General features: G+C 38.7%; 1 non-coding gene across 1 annotated transcript; it reads right to left on the reverse strand.

The window, feature by feature from the left end:
- Positions 1 to 13,371: 13,371 nt before the first annotated feature.
- LOC138826315 (U6 spliceosomal RNA) lies at positions 13,372 to 13,478 on the reverse strand. Its single transcript, XR_011371651.1, has one exon. It is a non-coding gene; the product is annotated as a U6 spliceosomal RNA (small nuclear RNA).
- Positions 13,479 to 25,474: the final 11,996 nt, after the last annotated feature.

Here is a 25,474-nt window from a genome sequence, read left to right on the forward strand (position 1 = left end):
CTTTCTTCCATTCTATGTTTTTTAGCTCCTTTATTGATGACTAGACATACAACGGAGAAGTGTCTCATATCTAAAATATACCTGGAACTCAAAACATTAAATCCCTCAAAAACAAATCTTCAAAGAAACAACTGCCAAATAAGTAAGTGGGCTAAAGACAAAGAGAAACTTCTCTGAAGAGGAAAGAAGCATGGCCAATAGACACAGCAAGAAATGCTCAACCTCCCTAGCCATAAAAGAAATCCAAATCAAAACAACAATGAGATACCAACTCACCCCACTTAAAATGGCTATAATGAAGAACTTTAATAACAACAGATGCTGGAAGGGATGTGGACAGAAGGGAACCTTACTGCATTGGGAGTGTAAACTTGTTCAACCACTTTGGAAAGCAGTATGGAGGTTCCTCCAAAGACTCAACAAAGAGCTCCCCTTTTTTGGGTATCTAGCCAAATGATCACAAACAAGACCACACTAAAGCTACCAGCACGACTGTGTTTATTGCAACATTATTTACCATAGCTAAGATATGGAACCATCCCAGATGCCCCACAAGTGATGAATGGATCAAGTAAATGTGGTATATATACACAATAGAATTCTATGCCTCCATCAGAAAGAATGACATTGCCCCATTTGTTAGGAAGTGGAAAGACTTGGAAAAAATTATTTTAAGTGAAGTAAACCAGGGCCAAAGAAACATAGGTCCCATGGTTTCCTTTATTTGCAATAACTAGTATATGTCTGAGTCCAGCAGAAAAGGTCAGATAAGTTGATGTTAGGGAAATGAACCGTAAGATGTGTGTTCAAATGTTTTATTTCTTTCATGCAATTGTATCTAAAGTATTTATAAGATTTTTTTGTTACTTTGTATATCCCTTCCCCATGGTATAACCCCTGATTTCATGGTATTTGATGTTGGTATAATTTGTGGAGGGTAAGGAAAAAAAACAAATCGTTTAAATAGGGTTACAGGTGGACCCATTGCAACAATGAGATGTACAAGTCGTTATGTTGACAATGAACTTTACAACTTTGGGGGAGGAGGAGAATTGGATGGGGGGAAGATGGGAAGGAATGGGAATGGGAAACAAAGGTGGAGGCTACAATGCTTGATCAGAAGGAAGGGTTAAAGTAACTCCATTTTTGAGGCAGTGATCATTTGTTCCTTGTATATCTCAGCTAGCAGAGCAACACGTGGTGTTAATCCAAATACCTGGTTGTTTGCCTTTATAAGCCCTGCAAATCAGGGCTCTCCTCCTAGGCTCTACTGTGTGGGAGTGTAGGATGAGGCCTGAGCTGCAGCTCGTCTAAATAAAACCTTGCTTTTGCATTTCGGAACGTCTGACTCTAGTTGGTCTTCTTTGTGGGGGTCCTGCAAAATGGTCACTACATGTTAGTGAGGGCTCGTCCAGGATACCTCAAGAGACCCACGAGACCTCAGACTCCGAAGGTAAACAGTGCTTTCAAATTTGTCTTGTTCTGTCGTTCCTCTCTTTGTTTTACTTTCATTTTGGTTTGTGAGGATGGCCGCTCCAATTCATATTGTGTAAAGGGTTCTCATAACGGATGCGCTTTCATGACAACCCTGGAGGAACTGGGAGACATCCCAGATTCTCTTGTGAGGGGGATGGTCCTTGGAACCCTGCCTTGAGAATTGTGGTGCATTGGTTGGTTTGATGTTGGGCCAGAACTGACCAAGAGGGCCTCCTAACCGAGGCCCAACTCACTCACTGTGGGTCTGCTACTTCTGCTTCCCTATTACAGGGGTCAGCGGACCAATTCAGGAGATGTCCACTTCGTAACCTTTTTTTTTTTGTTTTTAACTGTCAGGCCTGTGTGTTTTTTGTTTGTACTGTTTATTGTTTTTGGACTGTATGACTAATGGGACTGGAAATCATGGGCCACACTCCATCTAACCCCCTAGACTTACAAAAAGGAAAAACTAAGGAAGAGGAAAAGATATTGAACCCCCCGGTTTTTCAGGGAGATAACGTGGAAAAAATATTTCCTACCCCATACTCAGCTTCCCAGGTTCCTTTTGCAGAGCCTGAGAATGATCAAGAGGAGGAGGTAGCTATAGAACTAGCAGCTGAACCCTAGGCACCTGCCCTTAAAGTTTCTGAGGGGCCAGTCACTAGAGAAAGCCATGGGATCAGCCCCTCTCTCCCATCTAATGCAGCTGTTTTTCCCTTAAGCACAGTAGGTCCTGTGGATGCGAATGGTCAACAGCAATTCTAATATTGGCCATTTTCTACCAGTGATCTATACAATTGGCATACCCAAAATGCCCTCTTATCTGAGAAAACCCAGGATTTAATTCGTTTGCTTGAAACCATTCTCTTTACTCATCAGCCCACTTGAGATGATTGTAGTCAGCTATTACATGTCCTTTTTACCACCGAAGAGAGAGACCATATCTGAGAGGCGGCCTGGAAACATATCCCTGGCCACACAGGAGCGCCCATGATAGATCCTGCCATGATCGCTGCCTATTTTCCTGAGATCTGACCAATATGGGACTACAATATGGTTGAAGGTAGGGAGCGACTCCTCATCTATCACCAGGCTCTGTTGGTAAGTCTGAAGTTGGCAGCTCACCGACCTACTAATACAGCCAGAGTCTATGATGTTAGATAGCGAGGAAGTGAAAGTCCGGCAGCGTACCTTGAGCAGCTCATGGAAGCTTTTAGTCAATATACCCCGTATGATCTTGAGACTCAGGAGTCAGCTCAGATGATTATGTTTTCCTATATAAATCAATCTGCACCAGACATAAAGCAAAAGTTGCAGGCTCTAGAAAGACTTGGTGAAAAGTCTATTAGGGATCTAATAGACGTGGTTGAAAAGGTTTACAGTAAGAGAGAGACAGAGGAGCAAAGAAAGAAAAGGAAGGGCAAAGAACGTGAAATTGAGCATGAAAAGAGAGACCAGGCCAAGGAAAAGAAGCCAGACTTGTTGGACTTGTCACTATCACATGCCGTGCATACCTGGTTCACAGATGGCAGCAGTTTCATTCGAGATGGAAAAATGTACGCGGGCGCAGCAGTCACCATGGACACTGAGATAATGTAGGCTGTAGCACTCCCCCAGGGAACATCTGCACAAAGAGCAGAACTAGTGGCACTAACAAAAGCCCTATGGATGGGAAAGAGGAAGGGATTAAACATTTACACTGACAATCTGTACGCTTTTGCTACCATGCATGTCCAGGGAGCCATTTACCAAGAGAGGGGGCTGCTGACAACTGAGGGAAAGGCTACTAAAAACAAACAAGAAATTTTAAGCCTTGTCCAGGCCTTATGGAAACCAGCAAATATTACCATTATGCACTGCCTTGACAATCAAAAGAGAACTGATTCAACAACCAAAGGAAATAATTTGTACGATCAGGCAGCTAAGGAGGTGGCCCTCTATCCCGGAGGGGAAGTACTTACTCTAGTAGATGCAGGGCCTCAAGCTTTGCCTCCTGAGCTTCAGTACTCCCAAGAAGACTTGGAGTGGATAAAGAAAATTCCCATGGCCTATAAGCCCCCAGGCAGAGAAGAAAATAAAGACTGGTGGAAAACTGGTGAGGGGAAACTTACCTTGTCACAAAGATTGGGCAAGGGGATTCTTAAGAGAATCCATCAGGCCTCTCACATGGGAACCCGAAGAATGCAGGACTTGCTCCAACACTCAGAAGTAAAAATTAAGCAAGGAAATCAACTCATTGAGAACACTGTTAAAAATTGTAAAGCCTGTCAGCTCACCAATGACCCTAATCAACCGGTTACAAAAGGAGCTTGCCTCCGTGGAGATAGGCCAGATGTGTATTGGGAATTAGACTTCACAGAAATTTAAAGTGGAAAAGTTGGATATAAATATTTGCTAGTTTTTGTAGACAATTTTCAGGATCTGTTGAAGCCTATCCAACAAAGCATGAGACCGTGAACTTCGTGGCTAAGAATATCCTGGAAGAAATCCTACCCATCTATGGCTTCCCATCCACCATCAGGTCGGAAAATGGACCGGCCTTGGTCTCAAAATTAAGTCAGGGAATAGCTGTAGCACTGGGGATGGATTGGAAATTGCACCGAGCTTATAGACTCCAGAGTTCAGGGCAGGTAGAAATAATGAATCAGACTCTAAAAGAGTCTGGCTTTGGAGACTGGCACAGACTGGGTATCACTCCTTCTTTTTGACCTGTTTAGAGTAAGAAATTCACCCTATCACCTTGGCTGTACTCCTTTTGAAATAATGTATGGACATCCTCCACCCATTATCCCTAGCCTTCAGAATGGATTGCTTGCTCATTTGAGTGACACTGAATTTCTATGTAAACTTGACTATCTATAGCTTGTCCACAAAAGTGGGTCGCCCCAGCTTAGAGCATCCTATGATTCTGCTTCTATTCCTACCCCCAATTTAAACCAGGGGACTGTGTGTTTGTTCAATGGTACAACTTGAGATTTTTGGAACCACGGTAGAAGGGACCTTACATGGTACCTCTGGCTACACCCACTGCCCTTAAGGTGGAGAGCATTCCTGCTTGGATCCACTGCACCCATGAAAGACCAGCTGACCCCATTGCCCTGGATGACCATGGGGAAACATGGGAAGTCTCTAAGCATCCTACCCAACCACTCCATATATAACTCAAGAAAAGAAAAATGGACTGATTTTATTGGTATTGTTTCAATTATCATTTGCATAACTCCTGGGAGGCGCTCAGTACAACAAGGGGAACTTTGTGCTGCCCTAGGGGAAGAGTGTTGTTTTCACGTTGACAATTCAGGAATAGCAAAAGACAACAGGGCCATGGTCATAGAGGGATAGTCAAGATCGAGAGCTGTTGGAGTATAGTTTTTGGCCTGAGCCACAATATTGTGTTTCAGGACCATAAGTCAAGGGTGGAGGAAGGGTTAAAGCAACTCCATTTTTGAGGCAGTGACCATTTGTTGCTTGTTTATCTCAGCTAGCAGAGCAAGACGTGGTGGTAATCCAAACACCTGGTTGTTTGCCTTTATAAGCCCTGCAAATCTTTATTTAGCTCAGGGCTCTCCTCCTAGGCTCCACTGTTTGGGAGTGTAGGACGAGGCCCAAGCTGCAGCCCGTCTAAATAAAAGCTTGCTTTTGCATTTCAGATCGTCTGACTCTTGTTGGTCTTCTTGGTGGGGGTCCAGCAACGTGGGCGCTACAATAAATGTACTTATTATGTTGCCCATGTAATTGTAACCCCTCTGTACAGTATTTTCACAATAAAAAAATAAAATTCTTGGGAACTAAAAAAAATCATTTCTCTCTAAATCTTTGAGGTTGGTGTGTGTGTGTGTGTGTGTGTGTGTGTGTGTGTGTGTGTGTGTGTGTGTGTGTGTGTGTGTGGTTTTACAAAGATCAGAAGACATTTTTCTTCATTTAGAATACATCTTTCAGGTTATTGTAAATTGTGGCTACTGGGAGAAGACTCTTGCTATATTAAAGATGAAAAAATATATATTGTGCATGCAACACAGTGCTTTCTTAGTCTGTAGTTGAACCCTTAACTTCGATTTATATCTTGGCCATTGTTGTGAATAATGTAAATAGCAATGAAATACAGATACATTTATCAGTTACCCAAAGAGAAATAAAAACATGATCGGTGGGTCAGATGATATTTAGACTTTACATTTCTCTAGAAAACTTCATACTACTTTCTACAACGAGAATATTAACCTGTATTTTGACTGAGTGTAGAAAATTACTTCTTTTTGCTTATGTGGTGCTGAGGAATTAAACCCAGAGCCTCAGGCATACAAGGCAAGCGCTCTACCACTGAGCCACCTTCCCAGCCCCAGAAAATTTCTTTTATCCACATTCTCACCAACATTATTACCTTTGTTTTTTTTTAAGGGCAGGTTTTTACTATGTGCAGTAACCCAGACTGGCCTTAGAATAAAATCCTATTACTCCAACCTGCTAAATGCTTGGAATTACAAGCCTTTACCACCACACCAGGTTCCTTTGATTTTTTGGATAAGTGTTATAATAGTTATGAACTAGTATCATAGTAATTTTGAATTGCATTTCTCTAATGACTTCCGTTCCAAAAGCATTAAGCCAACATAGAAGTTGTATTAAACACGAATTTGAAAACCCACTGGCTACTTTCATGGCTATTTGGAAAACAGGTCTATTCCGAACTTTTGTCCAATTTTAATCATTTCTTTTTTTTTATGTGAAAATATTGTAGAGAGGGATTACAATTACATGTGAAAGATAAGTACATTCCTTTTCAAGCATTGTAGCCTCCTCCTTTGTTTCCCATTTCCATCCCTTTCCATTCTCCCCACGCCCCCTCCCAGCCAATCTTCCTCCCCCTCTTCTCCCATCATAAAATAGATATTTAGAATTGTAATATCCTCCTGAAGGAGGGTTCCCTTAATTAGTATATAGAGAGCTTCCTTATCTCTTCTCATTGATTTTAATTTGAAGTCTATTTTATCTGATATGAGGCTTGCAACACCTGCCTGTTTATGGGGGCCGTTTGCTTGGTAGATTTGTTCCAGCTTTTCACATTTAAAATGTGTTTGTTTTTATGGGCAAGATGTACTCCTGAAGGCAGAAGATAGAAGGATCTTGCTTTTTAATCCAACTAGGCAGTCTATGTTGCTTAATTGGAGAGTTCATTCCGTTAATGTTAAGAGATAGGACTGAGAGGTATTTGGGAGTTCCTGTCATTTTATCCACCTTCTTGGGATTGTGGCAACTGGGTTCTTCCTATGGTTCTTGGATTCTCAGTTTGGGTGGAGTTTCTTGGCCTTTATTGTGGTCTTGTTGGTTTTCTATGTGTAGGATATCTTCAAGAATCTTTTGAAGTCCTGGTTTGGCAGAGATATATTGTTTAAATTTTTCTTTGGTATGGAAGGTTTATATTTGACCTTCAGTTATGAAAGAGAGTTTAGCTGTGTACAGTATTCTTGGTTTCTAGTTGTTTGTCTTTAGGGCATGGCATACCTTATCCCGGGCTCTTCTTGCTTTAGTTGTCTCTGCTGAGAAATCTGAGGTGATTCTAATTAGTTTCCCGTTATCGGTGATTGATCTTTCCTCCTTGACAGCTTTAAGGATCTTTTCCTTGGTCTGAATTGACACTGTGTGGATTATAATGTGATGGTGGGATGTCCTGTTGAGTTCCAAAAGCTTCTTGTATCTGAATAGGCCTATCGTTTTGCATGTTTGGGAAGTTCTCTGCTAGGATCCTGTTAAACAAATTTCCTAGACCATTAACTTCTCTCTCTAATTGCTCCACTACACCCATTATCCTCAGCTGAGGCCTTCTGATAGTGTCTTCTAAATGTTGAATAGATCTGTCATATTTCTTGGATTTGTCTTGATGTTTGTATGTTCTTTCTCCACAATATCTAGGCTGTCTTCAATCTCCGATAATCGATCTTCTACATGGTGTAACCTACTGTCAAGACTTTCTACTTTGGTTTTTATTTCTTTTCTTTCTAATTGGTCGGTTTTTATCACTTCAAATTCTTTGTTGGAGCTTTGTTTTAGATCTTCTATGAACTTCTTTGCTTCCTTAATTTGGTGTTCAGTGTTTATTCTCAAATCACTTAGTTGATGGGTTATGGTTTTCTTGGACTCCCATTACTTCTGTTGGGTTCCATTCAGCATTCCCTTTGTGGTCTCCCTGACTTCTTTCAGCTCTCTGTGGATTCCATAAATGCCTCTAAAGATCTTTGTCTGTCTCATCTCGCTCTCTGAATTCCTGTATTACTCTTTGATTAGCTTCCTCACGTTTATGCAATTCCTGACTTTCTGTTTGTCTATTCTCAGCCGGCTCACACAATTCATGTCTATCTCTTTGACTGGACTCAGCCTGCTCATGCCATCCCTGTATTTCTCTTTGAGTGTTTTCAATCTGCTCATGCAATTCCTGTGTCAATCTTTGAGTAAGTTCCTCAAGCTCATGATATTCCTGTATTGACCTTTGTTTTGCCTCCTCTCTCTCCCTATCATGCTCACACTGAGTCATTTGCAGGTTTTCAGTTTTTTCATTTACCATGTTTAACAGTAGTTTTTGTATAGCTTTTGGGGAGCTCTCCCCTGGATTATTCATTATCTGTTCTGTCCCCTGATTATCATGAGTGGGAGTTTAGATACCCGAACTTGCCATTTTTCTTGTGTTTCTTCTTGTTCTGCCCATTTGGGATGAAAGTAACACCAGTTTTGTGCTAGAACACTAACTTAAGGCAAGCATCATCCAAAGTCTGTAGTTTCACAGTCAAAAGTCCGCAGATACAATGTAGTTCAACAGATATATTTATTCAATATCAAACAACTATGTACTAATGGGCTATGAACAACAAAGAATAATTTGGCATACCAGAAATTATAAGATTTAGGGAGAGATGTGGGTAAAAATAGGAATAGAGGGATGTGAAAAGGTAAAAGGAGAGTTAAATTAACTTAGTCTTAATCTCAAAAAGGAAAATAGTTTGGATAGAATGATAGTAGAGGGAGAAAAAAAGAAGAAAAAATAAGAAAAAGAAAAAAGAGACAAGAAAGAATAGAAAAAAATATTAAAAATTATTAATTGAAAAATTAAAAGTTATGCAAATGTAACAACGTAATATTCACAGAAGAACAGGGATAGGATGAGAGAAGGGGAGGGATAGAATGGAGATGCGAAAAAATAAAAAAAAAATCCTGAAAATATTATATAGGTATAAAGAGGTAGTACTGCTATTAAGAAACTTAAGTCAAAGAGGTTTTGAATTGAATAATAAATTTATGGATTGTGTACACAATGGGGGATAAGGTCTAATAATCGACTATTCGTATACCTGAGGATGAGCAGAACAGCTATTAAGTCAAGCAAAAAAGAACGAACGAGGAAATAAAGTGAAAAGAATGAACAAGTACGAAAGGATCAAAAGTTCAGTAGAGCTAAAACACACACACACACACACACACACACACACACACACACACACACACACACACACACACACAAGCAGAGATATTCCCCCAAATTAAAAATTATAAGAGGAAGAAAATAGAGTAGAGGTTAAGAGCAAACAATTTTTTAAAATTAAAAATAAAAACAAAAAATTTAAACAAATTTTAAAAGGTACAAAAAATGAGTTCTTTGATTTTTTGGAGGGGGTGGGAAGATCCTGTATCTCCCTTGTGTCTGTAACCAATCTCTTGTTGTAGTCTCTGGTCTGCTTGTGGTGTTTGATTTTCCTGTGGGTTGATTGGTTTCTTAAGTCAGTTTGTTTGAGCAGACAGAAAAATGTTCTGCTTTACCCAGAATTTTGTGATCCTCCTCCTAGGCTAGTACAATGGGAGGGAGATGTGCTTTGATTATCACACAAGAGTGAGATGGCTGTTTCCTCTAGTTTGGAGATGCTTTGATGAGGCTTGGTTCTGGGTAGAGTGGAGGCCTTTCAGCAAGCAGTAGAGTTTCCCTGAGGGGCTAGCTTCTGAGACACTTACAGAGCCTAGCCTGGAGACATTCTCAGGGTTTATGTTTACTGAATTTCAGTTGATTTTCAAGACTGCTGTAGGGAGGGGCAGCCTCTGGCTCTGTTTAGCCAGTGAAGAAATCAACACTTGAGGAGGGCAGAGCTATCTCTGCCTGGGCTGGATGACTTTTCCCTGGGTGGAGCTGAGCCTGGCAGGTGAGGTCGGGTTCCTGTGACCTGCTAAATGACTCTTGTTTTCTTCCCAGGCCTGAGTTGGAGCTAGCTGCTTAGCCAGGCCTTTATCAGTATCAAAGATGGAGATCTCCAGTAGTGTGGAGGGGAGGGATTGCCTTTCCTCCTCTGTTCCCTTAGAAGGAGTGAGAATGTCAGGCTTCTACTCTAGCCAGAGTCTTGGTTCCTGGGTCGTCTCTGGTCTTCGATCTGCAGGATGAAGATGTCTGTTCCTTGTCAGTTCTTGCTGGTGTTGTGTAGAATCCCCTAGCCCTCTGATCTGGGGCCTTCGTCCCTGACTCTCTGTTTCAGGTTTGGTGGCTACGGCTGCCACAGCCACCGCCACAACCGCAGCTGAGCCTGCTGGCAAGTGCACTGACCTGTCCCCTTGCCTGGATTTTCCCTCTCTGGCCAAACTCTCTTTACTGTGATGGCACCCTTGGTGTGATTGTCTTGCTTAGGACTGTTCACTGGAACACTTAAACTGCTTTCTATGAGAGAGCCTGTGTAGCCTCCAGCTTCTTCCTTACCATCTTCCCAGAACTCTTTTGAATTTTATTCATTTCTTGTTAATCTCATCTTTAATCTCTTTATACAAAATCAATAATTAATTCAAGGGAGGAGAAAGGAAAAAAATTAAGCAATTCCTTACATTTTTCAATTTTCAATAAGATGAAATTGCTTATATCATTTTCTGTTTACGCTTTAGACTATATAACTCAATTTAGTTAGACCTTTCATAAGGCTATGTGTATTTTATTTATTTTATGTTGATTGTTCTTTCCAAAGCCTGCGTGTCTAATTTCCCTTGGTTTCTTTCAGTCTCAAGTAGTTCAGATTTCAAATTGAAGAATAAATTGAAGGAAGCAAACAAAAAATACAGTTCCTCTCATCTGATAATGCCTCTATAAGAATGAAGAAAGAGTTCATCCAGCTAAGAACCTATGATAGGATATCAAAAAGAGAATTCATTGTTCTAGGTATTCCCTATCTTTGCAATGCAACTTAAATGATATAAAACACAATATAATGCTCAGGTACTTTTACGTTTTATCAGTTTTGCACATTATCATATGGACATTACCTCAGTCTACAACATTCCTTCATTATTCTGTCCTTGATACTTTTACACTACCAAGACATAATATAACCAGTTTGATTTAAAGCATGAGACGTTGTACACCTGGCTTCCTTGGAAGCAAAGCATGGTCAATAGATCATATTCCTTCTGGTTGCTGTAATGTTTTCTCTAATATTATTGCATTCTATTTAGTATTAAAAAATTATGGCTAAACTCAAAGCTCATTCATAGAAGTTTATGTTAAGTATTTTGCAAGTTTTATTTCTCTCAATTCTTAAGATAACATTTGCTATAATGCTAATGTTATCTATCGTTTTAGTGTTGGGAAAAATTGTAATTAAAGGCATGAAGTGAATGGCCCAAAGACACACAGTGTGGGAGGAAAGGAGTGACAGTCTCCAAAAGCCTTTTAGCAATACAAAAATTGTAGGTAAAATCTCTCCATTCTCTTACACTCTCAATTCAATATTCATATTGTCCTATAAATAATAGCATACCAAATATTGCCCATGGCGATTATTTTCTGTTACATTTTGTCTCCAACACAGACTGTGTTGGTGACAATGGGTTATCATCCACAGAGCTGAGCTTATAAATTGAGGTCCAAAGAGAGTCCAATTTTTTTGTCCCACAGCTCCAGTATCCTCTTTTTAAAAAGTACTAAAACTTTTAAATACCAACACTTACTATCTTTTAAGAATCCAAATATCAGGCTGGGAAGGTGGCTCAGTGGCAGAGCGCTTGCCTTGCATGCCTAAGGCCCTGGGTTCAATTCCTCAGCACCACATAAGCAAAAAGAAAAATACCAGAAGTGGTGCTGTGGCTCAAGTGGTAGAGGGCTAGCCTTGAGCTGAAGAGCTGAGGGATAGCGCCCAGGCCCAGAGATCAGGCCCCACTATCGGACCAAAAAAAAAAAAAAAAAAGAATCCAAAAATGAAGTAAATTCATATATAATCACTCCAAAATGCTTTAAAAGTAGGAGATGATAAAACAGGCCCCCATAAAGTAAACTTTCTTCTACTTATAAAATTATTCTGAAAGCCTTGTCCTGGCTGTCACACCTGTAATTCTATCTGCTCGGGCTATCTACTCAGGAGCCTGAGATCTATGGATAACTGTTGGAAGTCACTCAGGGCAGAATAAATTCAAGAGATTATTTTTCAGAAATTATAATGAATTAGCAAAGAGCCAGGAATGGAAATGTAGCTCATATATTATCTCATCAACCTAGAGAGGAAAGGACTAGCAAGACCTTGAAGCCCTGATTTCAAACTCTGAGCATGCCAATACACAAGCATGTGCATGTGTGCATGTGTGCATGCGTGTGTGTACACCCCCCCACACACATTTATTCAAAATACCTTCATATCAGCATATCAGTGTGCTGCATTAATTTCTTTGTTAACGTTATTATCTGGGTAAAATAGAGGAAATAAACTCTTCTATATCAGAACATTTTTATACTTTTTTTTTACTGTGAAAATACTGTACAGAGGGGTTACAATTACATGGGCAAGATAATGAGTACATTTTTTATCAAGCATTGTAGCCTCCTCTTTTGTTTTCCCTTCCCATCCCTCCCCATCCCCCCCCAGCCCTCCCAACCAATCCTCCCTGCCCCCCGCACCAAAGTTGTAAAGTTCATTTTCGACATAACGACTTGTACTTCTCATTGTTGCAATGGGTCCACCTGTAAAAAAACTGTACAGAGGTGTCATATTTGTATGAGCAAATAATGAGTACATTTCCTAACAAGCATTGTTTCCTCTTCCTTTCTTTTCCTTCCACCATCCCTTCCCTCCCACCTCCACAAATACACTCCCCTCCCCCTTCCCCTGTCTAAATTGTAAAGTTCATTTTTCAACATAGTGTCTTGTGCATCTCAACCTGTATCCCTATTTAAGAATTTTTTATTTCCCTTTCCCCTCCCCAAATTAGAGAAATGTATACCCAGGATGTAAGTGCACCAACTTCAAATACAGTGAAAACAGTGGTTAGAACGTAAGGGAGGAACATATAAAGGAACAAAAATAATCACATCACACATTATAAGTATCTTAGAAACAATAGCAAGAAACAAAAAAATCACTTGTCTGGTTCATTTCTTGTAATATCATCTTATCTGATATGCACATAGCTTATGATCTATTCTTACCCCATTCATATATTAGCTGTTGAAAATAAGGGAAACCATGGGACCTATGTTTCTTTGGACTTGGCTTACTTCACTTAATAAATTTTTTTCCAAGGCTTTACAATTTTTAACAAATTGGGCGATGTCATTCTTTTTGATGGAGGCATAGAATTTCATTGTGTATATATACCACATTTTCATGATCCATTCATCTTCTGTGGGCCATCCAGGTGGGCTCCATATCTTAGCTATTGTAAATAATGCTGCAGTAAACATAGTTGTTCTGGTAGTTTTAGTATGGTCTTCTTTGTGATGATTTGGGTAAATCCCCAAAAGTGTGATTGCTGGGTCATAGGGGAGATTTATATGGAGTCTTTTGATGAGTCTCCATACTGCTTTCCAAAATGGTTGAACAAGTAAACACTCCCAACAAGAATCAAGAAAGGTTCCTTTGTGGCCACATCCTCTCCAGCATCTTTAGTTGTAAAAATATGGAATGATTCAAGAATTTGCATGTCAACCTTGCCCAGGGGCCATGTTAATCTTCTCCGTATTGTTCCAATTTTAGTGTATGTGCTGCTGAATTGAGCACAGAGCATTTTTTATATATAAAGTGTAATTGATTTTCTTAAACTAGACAATTCAAAGAAAAGTAAGTTTTGAAGAATTCTCGTGAAATTTTAGAACCATGTACCTCTTACATAAGCACACATTTAAGAATAGTCAAGATTGACATGTCAAAAACAAAATAATCACAGATATTGTTGTTCAAGAAATGTGTAGGATCGGCGGGGGGGGGGGAGGGAATTGTGTGGGGTGCAGAGGAAGGCTGGGAAGGGATGTTAAGGCTAAACAAATTAGGAGGATGCAATGCTTGATAAGAAATGAACTCATTATCTTGCCCTTGAAATTGTAACCCCTCTCTACAGTATGTTCACCAAAAAATAAAAATAAAAAAAGAAATGTGGAGGATGAATTCAATTATTCTGTACAAGGCACCTGTCATAATGAACACTGCGACAAGTGTTAAGGTTTGTTAAAAGTTTTAATGTTTTAAATATATTTAATTTTGGAAATTTGCTTATATAGGCCAAAATTAGGACTGTTTGTTAGGTCATACAACTTTTCTATAAATATTTAAGATTTATGGTAGCAGACATATGCTACTAAAAAGTACATTTCAGAGTTTATAGAAACATAACTAATGAGATGTTGCAAAGTCTTAGTGTAAAGAAGCAGAGTGAAGAGTTAAGACTCTGTTAACTGCACAGTTTCTCTTAAAACTTTAGGGCTTCCTTACTTTATATATTAGTGAGGAACAAATGATGATATAAGCCATATACAAATGATGAGATGAGTCATAAAAAGCAATCTTAGTGGGTAACTTTAAAGACTACACATAGCCTATAAAACTCTTGTTGAACATCATAATCTTATTCAGTGTTAAATGTACAGGAATGCAAGAATAGTAAAATCAAATATGTAAGTTCACTTCAAATACTGAAAACACAGGTAATTCTTTGATATTTTATTTTATTAATCATTAATATTTATTATTGTGTTTCTTTATTTGTAGTATTGTTTCCCTTGTAATATAATAAAACTTTTTGTTATTCATCATCAGGAGGTACTTTGAGAAGATTTCTGGGATGGCCAAACCATTTTTTATAGTTGCATGTGAATTTACAAAAAGCAAAATTAAGAACAAAATATTGATTAAAAAATTATCAAGTACAGTCAGAATCAGGAGGGATGATAAATGTCCACACTTAAAATCTTAGCCCTAGGCTGAAGCAGTGATATTACAAAGTTGAGGTCACAAAAGTGAGAGACTGTGTTTTGTTTTGTTTTTTACTTTGATTTTGTTGGCCATGGGGTTGAACTCTGGGGCCTGATTGCTGTACCTCAGCTCAAGTCTAGTGCTACCACTTGAACCACAGAACCACTTCCATCCTTTTCTACTTATGTGATGCTGAGGAATCAAACCCAGGGCCTCATGCATGCAAGGCAGGCACTCTACAACAGCCACCATCCCAGCTCCTGATAGACTGGGTTTTAAAAATTCATCTAAACAACATTTGCTTTCTGCTTTGGGTTATATAATGAAATATATGAATATATTTTCATATTTTTGTATAGTATAACAATACTTCTAAATTTATACTAACCCCAGCCACTTTATTCTTTTCAAAGTAATGAAATATCTCTGAGAGTTTGCTAAGGTGAAAATTGTTTTAGCATTTTTAATTACTTCTGAGTCATTTTTATTTTTTATTAATATCATTTTATATTTTGGGTTGATGGATTATCATACATCAAATACCTTCAAATATACATGTAGATTCTAAAGATAACAGTATGAATATTCTCATACAGCTCTTTTTTACCTGTTATGCCCTTTCAGTATTATGAGATTTCTCTCTCTTTCACGCTCTCTCATTTCCTCTCTTTCTCTTTCATGCTACATGTCTGCTACATAGAATTTCTGCTGGTCTACTATTATCCTTCAGAATCCACTGGCTTTGTGGGAACATGATGGTGACTAACATTTTCCCTTGCATTCTTTAAGAATTATGAGTGACGTGATATTATTCTTTGACATTGTAAATGGCAAAACAACAGGTCTAGGAATTCTTTTCACGTTGACTACTATTACAAATTTTATCTCATAGGAATCATTTGGATGGATATGATATTTTAACTTGGGCTGGGATGGTGGCTCAGTGGTAGAGTGCTTGCCTTGCTTGCCTGAGGCCCTGGGTTCGATTCCTCAGAAGCACATAAGCAAAAAGAAAAAAAGCCAGAAGTGGCGCTGTGGCTCAAGTGGTAGAGCACTAGCCTTGAGCTGAAGAGCTGAAGGACAGTTCCCAGGCTCAGAGTTCAGGCACCAAGACTAGACCCCCCCCCCAAAAAAGATATTTTAACTTGTGACCTAAAAGTTCTTTTTCTTTCACAAACAACCTTTGTCTTTGATTATCAGTTTGTAACTACATGTAATGAAAATAAAGCTCTCCTATGGAAACTAGACCGAAGTTGTTCACAGGGATGAAAAAGAAGGTAATGATGGAAGTGAGTACAATAGAGCAAGGTCCTCAGAGCAGTTTATCATGAACACTTTGTGAGAATGACAATGTTCTGGGAACTATACATTAAATCACTGAACAAAGATATATATATATATATATATATATATATATATATATATATACACATATTTGTATATGTATATTTATTTATATATGCATATCTGTGTGTATATGCCCTTATATTGTACACATATATGTTACTATACACACAAATTCACATATACATATACACATGTATACATGCACACAGGGAGAAAGACATAATTACAGCAAACACAAGTTTCATTACTTGCTGAAAATGCCTTAGATGGAATGCTTGGAACAAAATATGTTCAAGATGTATTTGTCTCTAAGAGATCTTTTACCACTCCTCTTATCTCATAAAACTGGTAGGTTTAGACGTATTTGACTTGCAAAATGCAGTACACATGATAGCAAGTTACTCGGAAATGTCAGTATGTAAAGATCATATGGTGTCTCCCTGATCCCCACGGAATACTTGCTCTTATACACACTCTCAACAACCAAAGTAACAGGAGAATATCATGGTAAAGAATAAAATTATAAGCTTTTAAATGGCAACCTTCTTTGAGCTATTTTCCAACAGCCAGCATCAATTCCTAAGCAGATTAGGGAGTCCTCATAAAACTGGACCTCAGGTCAACAGGTAACCAACCCATGTGAAAAGTCCTATGAGAGAAATGCTGACTGAGGTCTTGCTGATTTTCTGGCCAAGAAAGTAAGAAAAGAAGAGATTATTTTTAATATATTAAAGTTTGAGAATAATTTGTAACCTGTCAATAAATGTGTAGAACACAACTAAACCAACTGACAAAAAAGGTGTCCATTTCATTTATATGTTCTTGGATTGGTGAGTGATTTTACTTATGTCTACACAAGTAGAATCAGCATAAATCAAGCCAGCATTTCTTCATTTAATATACAAAGATAGGATTCAGGTTGACCCATTGTAATAATGAGATAATAATAATGTAATAATAAGACACTTTATCAGAGAGTGGGTGGAGGGATGAGTTGAGGAGGTGTGAAGAGTAGGGATGGTAGGGGAAAACAAAGGATGGGGTAAAAATGCTCAATAAGAAATGGACTCATGCCAGGTGCCGGTGGCTCAAGCCTGCAATCCTAGCTACTCAGGAGGCTGAGGCCTGAGTATTGTGTTTCAAAGCCAGCCAGGGAAAGAAAGTCCGTGAAACTCTTTTTCCAGAAAACCGGAAGTGGCACTGTAGCTCAAGTGGTAGAGCGATAGCCTTGAGCTGAATTGCTGAGGGAGAGTGCTCAGCCCTAGAGTTCAAGCACATGACCAATAATAAAGAAAAAATTGTACTCATTACCTTACTTATGTAACTGTAACCCCTCTGTACAGTATCTTTACTATATATATATATATATATATATTAAAAAGATACAAGGAAAACTTTTGTACTTATAGGAAGTTGTATTTGTCAATCAATATCAGTAAGGTATTGGTTTTAGTACCACAGGCATACTAAAACATCGGATACTCAACTACTCTACATGAACACAGTATATTATTTACATTAGAATCTGCCCACAACCTAGTGCAGTGTAATTGCTATGAAAATTTGTAGTACATTCTATGTTTGTAATAAAAAATAAAAGTATATGCACTGTCAACAGATAATTTTTGTCTGCATTTTGTGGATGGAATTGGGAGCCCAAATTTCATCACCAAGACTGGTCTGCAAAATGTAACAAAAAGCTAACACCGCATCATTGAATAGTACTGAACTCCAAGGAGAAGTACTTGGATTGAGACATTATCAGAAAGTGTCAGCATGCAAGTACTTTTTAGAAATACAGCTGCTAGATGTTTCATGGAGAGGTTTCATAACACTTTGTGAAACACAAGCCATAACCTCACTGAAGAGTAAATGGTTTTCCCTCAACTTTCTGTCATGCTCAGTCATTATCAATCAACATATAGCTAATCTTGAATAATCCTTTAATAAAAAAAGGTTGATGGAGTGTTTATATGCAGAAAACCTGGGAAGGCTAAATTTTTCCAATTAGGATAGTCTGTATTCTATGATCCAGCAGAGAGAAAATTAGGTAAGCATCCATTTACTACATTCTGAATAATTCTGATTCTTCCCATATCAGTTAACTATCCATACCTGTGCCCGAGTGAGAGGATTTTAAATGACTTTAGTGTTTAAAATTTAAATTTAAATGTGGAATGAAATTAGTTCCAGTGCATTGCCTTAAGATATTTAGAAACAAATAAAGGTCTATAAGATTTTTTTTTATTTTAGTTGAAGCAATTTGCAAAAAAAAATGGCAAAGTAAAATTTACATTTGCAGCAGACTTGACACTTATTAAATTTTGTATATTGAAAAGAGCATAAGCCTCAACAATATGTCAATGCTATCCTGTCATTTATCTCTAAAGCTTTATGCTTTTGGTCTCTTAATATTAAAACCATTTTTTTTTAATCTTTAGCTAGGGGCTGGGAAGGTGGCTCAGTGGTAGAGCGCTTGCCTTGCATGGCTGAGGCCCTGAGTTCGATTCCTCAGCACCACATAAGCAAAAAGAAAAAAGCCGGAAGTGGCGCTGTGGCTCAAGTGGTAGAGTGCTAGCCTTGAGCTGAAGAGCTGAGGGACAGCGCCCAGGCCCAGAGTTCAAGCCCCACGACCGGACCCAAAAAAAAAAAATTTTTTAAATTTAAAAAAATTTAAATCTTTACCTAGTTGTGCAAAGGGGTTTCACTCCATCATGTCAGTGTGGAATAGAGTGTATGTACATTTCATTGTACAACACATCTGTATCATTGTTAATCTTTCCACTTTTCTTCCTTCCCTTTCCCCAACCCCACTTATCCCTTCAAGTTTCCTACTTATATTCTCACATATGTACATTGAGTGATCTGACTATATTAGTCCAATATTTCCCCCTCCATTCTTCTGTCCTACTCCCTTTAAGCCCAGCTACTTATTTAAGACTTATTTCAACTTCATGGTATTTTGTAAAATATCTCTTCCTTTGGCATTTGGCTTTGGGCTTGCCAAATCCTCACTTCCATGTTTGACCTACATAAATGAGGCTATTTCTCCACATTTAAAATCTGTGAATGGATGAGATAGTTCTCCTTTACTATTCACCTTCTGTCCTAAAGATGGAAGGAAAATAATTTCCATGCTCTCAACATTATGGTATCCATCATGAATGTCCATCACTTATCACTTCAACAGTCTAAACTTAAAGTTATTTTTACTGCATTATATTCACACATTTTAAGTGAATATCGAGGACAATTTACCTAGTATTGGATGTTTAGGGACGATTTTCAATTTCTGATGATAGAAACAGGAGTCAGTTTTATTTGTGCAGAATCCACTATATAGTGAGTGCTGTAGTCTTCTAAATTTTCAATAAATTTCAAGTTAATTTTTATTAATAATTGAAAAAAGTTTTATTTCAATATGTTAGAATGAACTCCCCCCCCCATTTCCCCTACTAGTTCAGATTAAGTCTCCTTTGGCTTTATTGTTTGAGGGGATGAGGGTAAACAGATGAGGGTAAACAGAAAGATGATCATTGCTCAGATATCTCCTTCCTCTTCTGTTTCTACTATTCTTTTTTAAATTTTAATTTATTTTTTATTGTGAAAATATTGTACAGAGGAGTTACAATTACATGGGCAAAAGAATGAGTACATTTCTTATCAAGCATTGTAGCCTCCTTCTTTGTTTCCCCTTCCCATCCCTTTCCAGCCTCCCTCTTTCTGCTATCCTTGTAGAAAGGAAGACTGGATCAGGGAACAAGAGTAATACTTGGGCAAGGGAGCATTCCTGGCATATCAATTATTGTTTCTCAGAATCACTTAAGCTGCTTACAATTGCCTTGTCTCTAACAGTAACCTAACTGTGGCTTCCTTTGTGCAGGAGTGAGCACACTAACAGGTTTTACATGTAAATTTGTATTTTATGTCTCAGCTTACTACTACCAAAAATAGAAAGCTTTGGTTACATAAATGCAAAGGCGCTGATTGTTCAACAATACCTTAGTGAGGAATAGACAATTCTACTCAGCTCCTCCCTCCTCTTCTATCCTTCCTTCCCCTCCCCTCCCATCACTTACCCTCCCTTCCCTTCTTCTTTCTTTATGTCTCTCTCCTCCATATTCATTTCTATCTTCTCTCTTTTTCTCATCCAGTAGCAAGTGATTTGATTGATCTGGCAATACATACGTAATTGAACAAATATGTATTCTCCTCTTTTTGAGAATATTTATTATTAAGAAGTGAGTTCTAGCAGAGCACCAGTGGCTTACAGCTCCATACTAGGTGGGTTCAAATTTGACAAGTGTAATTCAAAGCTATTCCAAGTAGATAAAACTAAGAGATTCTTTTCTCCACTTGTGGTAAAAGGAAGAAGTGAAAGTGTGGTTCAGGAGGTATAGAGTAAGCATTGGGAATTAAAGCCCAGATTGTTAGGTTTTTAAAGAGTAGTCGAGTAAGAACCACACAAACACGAGGTATTCAGGAAAGGGGTAAGTTTATTCATCATTCCCGCTGGCACCAGGCCATGTTGGCCCTCCATGATGCTGGGAAAGTCCTGGGAAAGATCTGGAAAAGACCTGAGAAATTGAGGTACTAGAGCTGGGCTAGGCCTTACCTATGGTATGGAGGGAGAAAGGTGTGGCCACATCAAATTCAGATATGACCTCAGCAGATGCAGATGTGATATCTTCCAGGAGTGCCAGTTGCCAAGGTAACACAGGTACTGGGAGGAGACTTTGCTTGGAGGAGGGTGGAATCTGCTCTCTATCCAGAAGCAGACCTTATATTCCAGCCTTTTAATAATCATGAAATAGGGTGCGGATCCTCTCTGGCTACTTCCTGCTGACAAGGTGTGTCAAAACTAGGGGTAAAAGGCTGGAATTTGGTCCCATCCCAGAGAAGGCAGTGAGCTGCACCTGTCCCTTGGTGAGTGTGAGTCCTTTAATAAAGTCTGGTGGAGGCAAGTCTCTTGGATGAAGTCTAGAGAAAGTCTCATGAGGCATTGATGGGCTGTTAAAAATTATTAGAGCGCAAATAAATGGCAAGTGGAAGGACTTGGGGCTGAAAAATGTTGGTAGAAATGTCCCTATCTGGTGACTAGGTAGAGAATAATTCAGGTAACAAAGGCAAGAATGCGAATTCCCATCCAGTTAAAAGGTAGACAATTATGAACATTAGATGGCAAGCTTCTTACTTATATTGACCTCCTGCCTCTGGTTAATTTTGAAAGGGCAGGCACAAAATGGCTGATATGACATCATCTCCTCTTACTCCTCTCCATGGTCCCTTGTTCCCCAGACTGGCTGAGTCTAGGTGGTCATTTCTGGGATGACTTGTCTCAGTGAGTATTCATGGAGATTTTCACTCAAGGCCTGGGCACTGTGCCTGAGCACTTCTTCTCAAGGCTAGTGCTCTACCATTTTGAGTTACAGTACCACTTCCAGTGTTTGGCTGGTTAGAATCAAGAGTCTTCAGCCATACTTCCAGCCTGGCTCTTTGCAGGTTAGTTGGTTGATGGAGTCTTAGGGATTTTTTCAGCCCCGGTTGGTTTGAATTGCAATCTTTGTCACAAAAACTCTTTATTATTTCCAATTAAATAACATGGCGATCAAATAGAATAAGTAGAGTTTACCTGGTCCTTACCAAGAATTGACCAAGTAATATCTTGCAAAGACAAAACTCGTTAGATGTGAGAATCTTAGCACAGATATGCCCAATATTTTAGAATCACGTAGTCAGTATTAGAATACATAACACAAAACCAATAAGGCAAAACTCAAAATCTAAAATTTTTTACATTAATATTTAGACATCTTTGCTAACAAAGCACATCAGATAATTGGGCCTCCGTTATCAGAGTCTGAGAAAAAAGCAACTTGTTAGCAAGGTACAATAAAATAGATGGATGGAGGAGTAGTAAACTTAGTGGAAAGATATGGGTCAGTTAGGACCAAACCCTGAACGCACCATGTGGCCAAGATGGCAAACTCACGATGGTGAATTTCTGAAAAAATGCAAGAAAGCCTGAACAAAGAGATGAAGCCTAGATTGGCTAGTCTTTGATAGGGAAACTAGAGGAGGTCCTCAGGACCCAACTCTTATTACACTCTTCAGGGCACAATCCAAAAAGTTGTAGAAAAGAAAGGGAGAGATACACAAAGTTGGACATGATTAGCAGAGAGCAAAGAGATCCTGAAAGTGAACAGACTTCTGACCGTTTATGATTGCAGAGGCAAAAACTGTCTAAATCTGAAAAGAGACTAAAAAATTAGGTGCTCTGGCTATCCAGGGAGTGCAGGAAGCATTTCAGAGGGGTTTCATGGCACTGGAGTTACACACAGCTCCCCATTAAGGGTATAGGAGAGAAAAATAACTAGTGAGTGAAGGTGGGCTTATCGGATGGAAGTGGCCCCACAACTTACCACTGAGCCCTCTAGGGGGGAGTGGCCAAGCAACCAGAGTCAACTGCCCTCGGCTCCAGACGTGACTGGGCTTTCAGTTAAAGGCCTAGCAGGTTCTTCGGTGTGGAACCACATCTGGAGAGAGACTGAGCGACAGAGAACCCTTAGAGAGTAGTTCACTCACCAAAATGTTCAAGCATGGAGGTAGATGCAGAGGCCAGCAAGGAATTGATTCACTTTGTCCACAGCAGACAGACTGGTTCCCAAAAGGCCTTCAGAATTGTGGTATTCCTCAGAGCAAAAAATGGGAAAACAAACAAAAGAAAGAAACAAAAGGAGAGGAATCCCACTTCCTATCCTGACTTTAAGCCTTTCCCAGATTCAAATGGCACCATTTATGTTAGGTTTTTAAAAGAGGTTGCTGAGTAAGAACGACACCACACAAGAGGTATTAAGGTAAGGAGTAGGTTTATTCATCAATCCCGCTGGCACCAGGCCATGTTGGTCTTCCACGCGGCTGGGAAAGGCATGGGAAAGACTTGGGAAAGACCTGGGAAAGAGCACGTCTGGGCATGGGCTAGGCCTTTTCTAGGGGATGGGTGAAGATAGGTGTGGCCACATCAAATTCAGATGTTACCTCAGCAGATGCAGATGTGACATCTTCCAGGTGTGCCAGTTGCCTAGGTAACACAGTTATTGGGTGGAGATTTACTACAAGGAGGATAGAGTCTGCTCTCCATCCAGGAGCAGACATTACACAGGTAGAGCGCAAGGCCAGGATTTCAAACCCCAGTACCAGCACAATGTAAAAAAAATGAGTCCTTTATCTTTTAAAAGGGATATTTCTCCAAAAATTCATACCCAGGAAAATTTTCAAGCTCAAAGACTGTTTGAAAGGCTCTTTCACATCTTAAACTGATTTCTCTGTTTGATTCACATTATGGAAAATAGGAATCACACTTCACATTAAAAAGTATGCACATTGTTGAACATTTTTAATGTTCAACAAAATGTAAAAAATTGTTTATATTTTTAATGTAAAGGAAGCCTGGGATAGTAATGCACCTCATTGGGTGAATTAGGTTTGACTCACTGACAGACTTTTGCAAGTAAGTGAGGATCTCTTTACATGTAAAGAAGTCTATACAGATGGAGAACAAGCTTAGCTGCTGTCCAGGTTTGAATCAAAGTAAGTTTATTCCTATGAAATGACAAAGAGTAGCTCATCTCATAGAATTCTATGCGAACAGCAATTTCAAATGGTTTAAAAAACCCATGTCTATGTCGTGAACAACCAAGTTTTCACAAACAAAAAAGAGTTTCCTGAGCCAAAAATATATGTTACAGCAAAAGAAACTATGTTAAATATAGTTAATGGCTGAGGGACAGGTGTAAAACAGTTCTGTAATAACAAATAAACTATAAATTTTTCATCAAGTCCCTAACAAGAATCTCCAAGATAGGCCTTGCTAAATCTGTCATAGAGGACTGGGTTTATGCAATTGTCAATTTTGTTTAGGATCCAACATCTTCTATGGTCGCTTTGTTTGCAAATCGCTCACACCACATGCAGTGTCTGGAAAAACGTGCTGTCTTGACAGGCACCTAAGGGATTTTTGTGCCACTGTGAATATTTATCGTTTTACTTCTTGTAATTATACCTGTCAATGTGAAGTCCTTTTGTGATAAGAATAATAGCTTCTGGAAGTGGTACCGTGGCACCCATGCCCAGAGTTCAATGCCCATGACCGACACACACACACACACACACACACACACACACACACACACACACACACACACACACACATACACACACACACACACACACACACACACACACACACACACATTTACCACTTTGACTCATGTTAGGTTCCTGACATTGGATATCAAACAATGATCTAATAATCAAACTTTCCTCCCCAGACATAAAATACATCCATACTTCCACACAAACAAATACACAAGATCATTCAAAATAATGAGAATAATGAGGCATCTACTCCGTGATTTCATTCATTCATGATGATGCATTTTTCATATCCTAATTAAAAATCTTTTTGAGTCTCTCTGATCAGTAGAAAAAAGTATGTTATCATATAATAGAAACTGTAGGTAAAATTACTTTTCCCTAGTTAATCTTTAATATATCATATCAAAGAATTCTCTTTCCTTCTTGCAGAGTCTGTTTCTGGCATTTTTCCCTAATGTCTAATATTAAATTACCAAGGATATGCCATATTCCTTAATTCATTTTTCCTAAAGGTTATGCTATAGAGGTGAATGTGATTTGTTTACTGATTCTAAATTAACTTTTCTCAACAACTTGTATTATTGTTTATATTGCTTCTAAACCATTTGAAATGCCAAAAAGAACTGGATATTCACCTTAGCAATAATTGTGAATGGCAGCAATGTTTGTGGGGAAATGAAGGACTTGAAGTATCTGTAGTGCCTAAAAGATGGCAATGCTATTTAAAGGGCTGATCGTTTAGTAATCTTCTAAAATGTGTTCTTCTGATTACATCTAAGAAGATAAAAGTATGCTTTTCACCACATTGTGGCCTGTAAAGCACTGGAATCATTTCCTTTGTACATCATATGCCCTGCTGCTACTGTAGTGAAACCCACAAATAACTGCACAGCTGTGTTAGCTGCTCTAGATTTTGAAATTTCCTTCCAGTAGCCCTCCCTAGTGATTCAAGCCCAGACTCATGAGATAGTCACATAATCCACAATTACAAAGCACCAAAATATAAAAGACCACGTTCAAAATGAGGTTCATTTTTTTCTTTATTGTTTCCTTTTTTATTGATTGTCTTTTAAGGAGTGTGGGGCTGTTTATTTCTCATTATTGTGGGTGTGACTTAAATAAATTTACCAGATTTTTGAAATAAAATAGATATAAAAAGGCATATTTAGTCACAAAATAAGAGTAAATATTTGAGTGATTCTTTTCATTCTACTCCTGTTCACAGTTATTTTAAAATAACTTTGAGATGTGACAAGCATATGTGTAAATTGCCACGCACCAAGCACACAGGACTCTGGAATCTT

The sequence above is a fragment of the Dipodomys merriami genome, unplaced genomic scaffold (assembly GCF_024711535.1).
Source record: "Dipodomys merriami isolate MVZ:Mamm:240054 unplaced genomic scaffold, mDipMer1.0.p SCAF_141, whole genome shotgun sequence".
Taxonomy (NCBI): Eukaryota; Metazoa; Chordata; class Mammalia; order Rodentia; family Heteromyidae; genus Dipodomys; species Dipodomys merriami.